This window comes from Macaca fascicularis, chromosome 2 (assembly GCF_037993035.2).
Source record: "Macaca fascicularis isolate 582-1 chromosome 2, T2T-MFA8v1.1".
Taxonomy (NCBI): Eukaryota; Metazoa; Chordata; class Mammalia; order Primates; family Cercopithecidae; genus Macaca; species Macaca fascicularis.
Genome location: NC_088376.1, coordinates 1,411,180 through 1,418,411, shown reverse-complemented (window position 1 = coordinate 1,418,411; position 7,232 = coordinate 1,411,180). Strand labels below are relative to the sequence as shown.

At 45.0% G+C, this 7,232-nt stretch overlaps 1 non-coding gene across 1 annotated transcript; it reads left to right on the top strand.

The window, feature by feature from the left end:
- Nucleotides 1-914: 914 nt before the first annotated feature.
- On the top strand, nucleotides 915-1,101 carry LOC135969749 (U2 spliceosomal RNA). The gene has a single exon (XR_010585166.1). It is a non-coding gene; the product is annotated as a U2 spliceosomal RNA (small nuclear RNA).
- Nucleotides 1,102-7,232: the final 6,131 nt, after the last annotated feature.

Sequence of the window (7,232 nt, the reverse complement as noted above, 5' to 3'; positions counted from 1 at the left end):
ACGAATCCCGTCTATGTGGGCTCTATCCTCATGACCTTATCATCTCCCAAAGTCCCCTCATCCAAATACCACCACATTGGGTATCAGGTTTCAACATATAAATTTGGGAGGCATTCAATCCATAGCAATTGTTACGATGTCAAATTTTCCCACATTGATCTATAGCGTTAACACAACCCCCCAAGAAATTCAAGGCTTTTTTATATAAATTGACAATGTGATATTAAAATTTATATGGAAATATGGAGGACCCAGAGAAGCTTTCTTTTTTTTTTTTTTTTTTGAGATGGAGTCTTGCTGTGTCACCCAGACTGGAGTGCAGTGGTGTGATCCCAGCTCACTGCAAGCTCTGCCTCCCGAGTTCAAGAGATTCTCCCACCTCAGCCTCCCCGGTAGCTGGGATTACAGGCGTGCGCCACCACACCTGGCTAATTTTTGTATTTTTAGTAGAAACGGGGTTTTGTCATGTTGGCCAGACCGGTCTTGAACTCCTGACATCAGATGATCCACCCACCTCAGCCTCCCAAAGTGCTGGGATTACAGGCATGAGGCACTGTGCTCGGCTGCAATTTTTTATTATTTGTTTATTTGTTTATTTTTGAGATGGAGTCTTTCTCTGTTGCCCAGGCTGGAGTGCAGTGACACAATCTTGGCTCATGGGAACCTCTGCCTCCCGGGTTCAAGTGATTCTCCTGCCTCAGCCTCCCGAGTAGCTGGAACTACAGGCGTCTGACACCACACTCAGCTAATTTTTGTGTTTAGTAGAGACGGGGTTTCACCATGTTGGCCAGGCTGGCCTTGAACTCCTGACCTCAAGTGATCCGCCCGCCTCAACCTCTCAAAAGTGTTGAGATTACAGGCGTGAGCCACCTCACCCAGCCAGAAGCAGTTTTTTTTTTTTTTAGAAAAGAACAATTCTTTCTCAGGCTTTTGGTAAAGACAAAGTGTAGTCTATATTACCAGCTTAGTATTTGATATGTCCTCTATTCGAGGACAATATATTAAATGGGTGTCTAGAGCAAGCAAATAGAATAGGTGCTTATTCTGTCCATTCCACTCATTAATCTGGGGTTGCAGTATCTGGTGCCTGGAGAAGGAGATGGAGAAGTAGGTGTAGAAGAAAGAGAAGGAAGGAAAGAAGGACAAGAAGAAGAACAAAGCTAAAGGTATTACCCTACCTGATTTCAACGCTTATAAACTCGCAGGAACCAAGACAGTTTGGTTCAGGCAAAAAAAATAGATACATAGGCTGGGTACGGTGGCTCACGCCTGTAATCCCAGCACTTCCAGAAGCCGAGGCAGGTGGATCAACTGAGGTCAGGAGTTCAAGACCAGCCTGACCAACATGGTAAAACAAAAATACAAAACAAAATACAAAAATTAGCCGGGCGTGGTGGCTCGCACCTGTAGCCCCAGCTACTCGGAAGGCTGAGACAGGAGAATCACAGAGCGAGACTCTGTCTCAAAAAAAAAAAAAAAAAGTTAGACTTCATCAAAATGAAAAACTTGCTTTTCAAAGGTACGATTTAAAAACTGAAAAGGCAAACCACAGATGGAAGAAAATATTTGCAAATTATATATCTAATGATGTATATCCAGAATAGATGAAGATCCCTTATAACTCAACAATGAGACAAGCAGAATGTTTAACAAGGGCAAAATATTTGAATAAAGACTTAACAAAAGATGCACAAATGAAAACTAAGCAGGTGGAAGATGTTCAACGCCATGAGCGGTCACAGGGAAGTGCAAGTGAAGGCACAGTGAGATGCCGGTACGTGCTCATTAAAAGGGCCTAAATTTAAGAGACAGACTATACTCAGTATTAGGGAGGATGTTGAGCAACTGGAATTTTACATGCTGCTGGTGGGAATATAAGCTGTCGCTACTACTTTGGAATACAATTTGGTAGTTTCCTTAAAAGTTAAATAAATACCCAACATGTGACCAGCCGTTCTATCTGTAGGGTTATCCATGAGAAATGAAAGCTTGAATCCACACAAACGCCTGTGCTCAGAGGTTCATGGAAGCTTTATTTGTAATAGCTCAAAAGTGGGAACAATAAACTAATTCAGAAACAGAAAGTCATGAGGCGGGCAGATCACTTAAGGTCAGGAGTTCAAGACCAGCCTGGCCTACATGGCAAAACCCCGTCCCTATGAAAAATAAAAAAATTATCTGGGTGTGGTGGTGTGCACCTGTAATCTCAGCTACTCAGGAAGCTGAGGCGAGAGGATCACTTGCATCTGGGAGGCGGAGGTTGCAGGGAGCTGAGATTATACCACTGCACTCCAGCCTGGGTGACAGAGTGAGACTCAGTCAAAGAAAAGAAGAAAGAGAGAAGGAGAGAAGAGGAAGAAGAAAGAAGAAAGGAGGAAGAGGAAGAGGAGGAGGAGGAGAAAGAGGAGGAAGAGGAGGAAGAGGAGAGGAAGAGAAGCAGGAAGGAAGGGAGGGAGTCCAGTACTGCATGTTCTCACTTACAAGTGGGAGCTAAACCATGGGTACATATGATCATACAGATGGAATAACGGACTCTGGAGACTCCAAATGATGACAGGGTGGGAGGCAGGTAGGGCTGGAAAACCACCTTTTGGGTACAATGTTCGTTATTCAGGTGATGGGAGCGCTACAGCCCAGACGTCACCACTCTGCAATGTGTGCACGTAAGAAGCCTACACTTGTACCCTCTAAATATACGTATTTTTCAACAGTGGAAACAACCCAGATAGTGATCAAAATGAATCTGTGCGATAGACTACGACTCAGCTATGAAAAGAAACTCTTGCTTCCATTTATATACAATGCTTGAAAATGCAAATTAATTGATAGTGACAGAAAATCGCTGGTTGCCTGGCGACAGGTAGCGGCCCTGGAGGATGTGAGCAGTGGTGGAAGGGAGAGATGCCCAAGATGCACAAAGAAACTTTCACAGATGATGGACACGTGACAGTGGGGATGGTGTCACAGCGTGCGCCCCTCTCGAATCCATCAGGTTATCTGGTGTCACAGTGTGTGCCCCTCTCGAATGCATCAAGTTTTCTATTCTAAATTGTATAGTGTATTACACATCAATTATACCTCCATAAAACAGTAAAATTAAAAGTGTGCATATACACCATAGCATCTTGCTTTGTTCACTTAATTATAGATTTTGACTGATTCATAGCTATACAAATAAATCCATTCTTTAAAAATACTGGAGATTAGACATTACATGGATATGCCATATATTTTAAAAAATCATTCCCCTTTTAAAGAACATCTAAGTAGGTTGAACTATTTTGCTACTGCATGTTATATTTAACACAGTACCTCTGATTTGTGTGTATGTGTGTGTTTCTATTTATTTATCTATCTTTGTGCACAAGTAGAGGGTTTTTCCATAGGACAAATAGCTAGAAATAGAGTTTCCTGACCAAACGGCTTATGTATTTAAAATTTTGTTAGGTCACTTTTAGGCTGACCTCCCAAGATGCTGGACCAACTTGTACTCCCATCGGCAGTGTATGAATACATTTCCATTTCTTCCCCCGGCTCATCAATGAATTGTGTCACCAAACAGAACAGAAGCTTGTTTTTCATTCGTGCTCCTCCCGGAGCTGGCAGGGGTTCTCGTCCACACTGTCAAGTGGGGTCTTTGATGACTGAACTTCCCACATTTTGTGACAGCAGCATCTAGAACATGCGGCGCTCTCCGTCACCGCGATCTAGAACATGCGGCGCTCTCCGTCACCGCGGTCTAGAACGTGCGGCGCTCTCCGCCACCGCGATCCAGAACGTGCGGCGCGCTCCGTCACCGCGGTCTAGAACATGCGGCGCTCTCCGCCACCGCGGTCCAGAACGTGCGGCGCGCTCCGTCACCGCGGTCTAGAACGTGCGGCGCGCTCCGTCGCCGCGATCCAGAACATGCGGCGCGCTCCGTCGCCGCGGTCCAGAACGTGCGGCGCTCTCCGTCATCGCGTGAGAAGGAGAGACTGGAGAATCGCCCAGAGCTCTTTATCGCTTCAGCTAAATAAGTGACATGTGTCCTGTCTCATGATTCATTGGCCAGAACTAGTCCCGTGGGCCTAACTGCAAGGGAGCTGGCAAACGTGGAGTAGCAGATGGAATATTTGGTATTTAAATGCCACTGCTTTAATACAGTGGTTAAGAGTAAAGTACTTGAAGTTATAAGGAGATTTGTTCAAAAAATAATGACTTTGCAGACAGGCGTGGTGTCTCAAGCCTGTAATCCCAGCACTTTGGGAGGCTGAGGCAGGCGGATCACTTGAGGCCAGGAGTTCATGACCAGCCTGGCCAACATGGTGAATCCCCGTCTCTACTAAAAAAAAAATACAAAAATTAGCCAGGCGTGGTGGTGCACCTGCAGTCTCAGCTACTAAGGAGGTTGAAACAGGAGAATTGCTTGAACCTGGGGGAGGTTGCAGTGAGTCAAGATCGCACCACCACACTCCAGCCTGGGTGACAGAGCGAGACTCCATCTCAAAACATTTTTTAAAAAAGCAGCAGCTACAATATCTGACTTGCTCACTCCTGGATTTCCAGCCAGCCCAATACTTGGCACGTAGAAGTCAGTCAGTATGTATTGAATGAGAAGTATCTACTTCAAAAAACTGTTTCAAGGATTAATTGAAATAATGCAGGTAAAAAGCATTATTATAATGCCTGATCTATATAACATTTTCAAATTGTAACTATTGTTTTTACTTGCTGTTCCTCCAATGCCTAGGATTCTCCTGTATCTTTGATTTTGTTTATGTACCTTCCTGCACCTGGAGGGAAGGAAATTGACAGTTATTCATCGTTTTATACTATGGCCAATACTAGGGCTGCCCACTTTTACTTTGCTGCATTAAAAAAAAAAATTAAAGTATATTTTACATACAACAAAATGAACAGTTTTTTTTTTCTTAAGTTTTGGGATACATGCGCAGAACACGCAGGTTTGTTACATCGGCAAACGTGTGCCATGGTGGTTTGCTGCACCCGTCAACCCATCTCCCAGGTGTTAAACTCCGCGTGCCTTGGTTATTTGTCCCGATGCTCTCCCTCCCTTCACCCCTTCCCCCCACAACAGATCTTAAATGTAAACTTTATGAATTTTGAAAAATGTAACAGTAACTATCACTCAAATCAAGGTATTAGAGCTTGATCACAGTATTTTCTGTTCTGTGGTTTTCTGTTGGGTTCTTGAATTCCTTGATGCGGAGTTGCGTCCTGGGTGACAGACGTGACCCCTCTGCCCGTGTGGCAAGCGCTTCCAGGTGTGCAGGAAGCGTTTTGCATACACTTGGTGGAAGGAGGACTTGTTAAGTGTCTGGGTACATAATTAACTTGCAGAATGCTCAGGTAAGGTGCAGGGCTGAAAGCTGAGCTCCCTTCCCAGCCCGCGAAACAGACCGGGATGAGGAGGTGGGTGGCGCCCAGCAGAGGAGCAGCATCAGAACCAACCACACCAGCAGGTCCAACTCGATGCCCGAAGCTTTCCAGCACGGCCTTCAAGGAAAGGAACAGAACATTCTGGAGATGAATGCAGTGGAGCAGAGGTTGTGTCCTTACCCCCACGAAAGTCAAAATGCTGAGAGTTCCCGTTGGAGAAGGGCAACTTCTTCTCCCTCTAGGAAACCAACGAGGAGCAGGAACAGGGAACAACAGAGCTGAATGCCAGCAATGCCGTCTATCACCGCACACAGGAGGCTTAGAGGCCCGAGGGTATCACCCCATTGCTTACCAGGTGGCGTAAACTCTGGGAAAAACCCTTCACCAGTGAGGACCAGGCCCGAGGATGGCATCAGACTCTCAGTGCCAATTCAATGGCCTCAGGCTGCAGGAAAAGCGTCTATAAAGTAGGAAGCACAGCCGCCGTTAATAGCTCTGAGGAAAAACACACTCTCAGGTGATCTCAGAGAAGCTGAGAATCTTGCCAGGTTCGGTGGTGCACGCCTGTAACCCCAGCTACGTGGGAGGCTGAGAAGGAGGGTGCCTGGGAGCTCTGGGTAGCTGTGCCCTACGTTGATTGGGTGTCTGCACTAAGTTCAGCACCAATACGGTGACCTCTCAGGACGGGGGGACCACCAGGTTGCCTAAAGTGGGTGAAATGGCCCAGGTCAGAAACGGAGCAGGTCAAAACTCCCTGTAGTGGGATCACATCTGTGAATAGCCACTGCACTCCAGCCTGGGCAACATAGTGAGACTCCGTTTCTAAAAACAAACAAACAAACAAACAAAAAAACATAATAAATTTAATCAATGTAAGAAAAAGAAGGTAAGAATCTCCCACAAACTCGTAAACGCTGATGGTGAGAGTGAAAACTGATATATGCATTTGGAAAAAGAGTTTGGCGTTGCAGACGATATCTGGAAATGCACAGCACGCCTATGACCTAAACTGGAAGAGAGGTCCGTCCATGTTCTCACAGGAGACGTGCATACAAGATGTTCATCACAGAATTGTTTGTAATAGCAAAAAATTGGAAATGCTCAAAATGTCCATGAATGAGGATTGAGAAAATTTTATATTCATGCAATCCTGTGTATCTGGAGATTAAAATGAACTATATGTTTCAGCAAGGATAGATCTCAACATGCCAAATTAAAAATTCATTTGCATGACAGAACATTTTAAAAGAGTGTCATATATTCATAGTTATACATAACTGGATTTTAAATGAGAAGGACTCAGTATGCAGGCAGAAAGCAGCATTATTTTTTATTTTTTGAGACAGGGTCTCACTCTGTTACCCAGGCTGGAGTGCAGTGGCACAATCTTGGCTCCCTGCAGCCTCCGCCTCCTGGGCTCAAGCGATTCTCCTGCCTCAGCCTCCCGAGTAGCTGGGATTACATATGCACCACCACGCCTGGCTAATTTTTGTATTTTTGGTAGAGATGGGGTTTCACCATGTTGGCCAGGCTGGTCTCAAACTCCTGAGGTCAAGTGATCCATCCTCTTCGCCCTCCCAAAGTGCTGGGTTTACAGGACAGGCCTGAGCCACCACGCCCAGCCAGCATTATTTTTTTTCACACCAGTGTGCTTTATTTTCTATGATAAATTTCCCTCTTTGACCTTAATGTACCTTGGATAGATCCCATAGCTTTTGTTGGCACTCACAATTATCAACAAAAACCTGTGGTCTTATTTTGTAGGCTTTAAAGTCCAGTGCAATAATAAAACTTCAATCTTGTTCCCAAGGTGTCACTGGTCTTTTTAAACTTTTTTTTAAAGCTTTCGATTG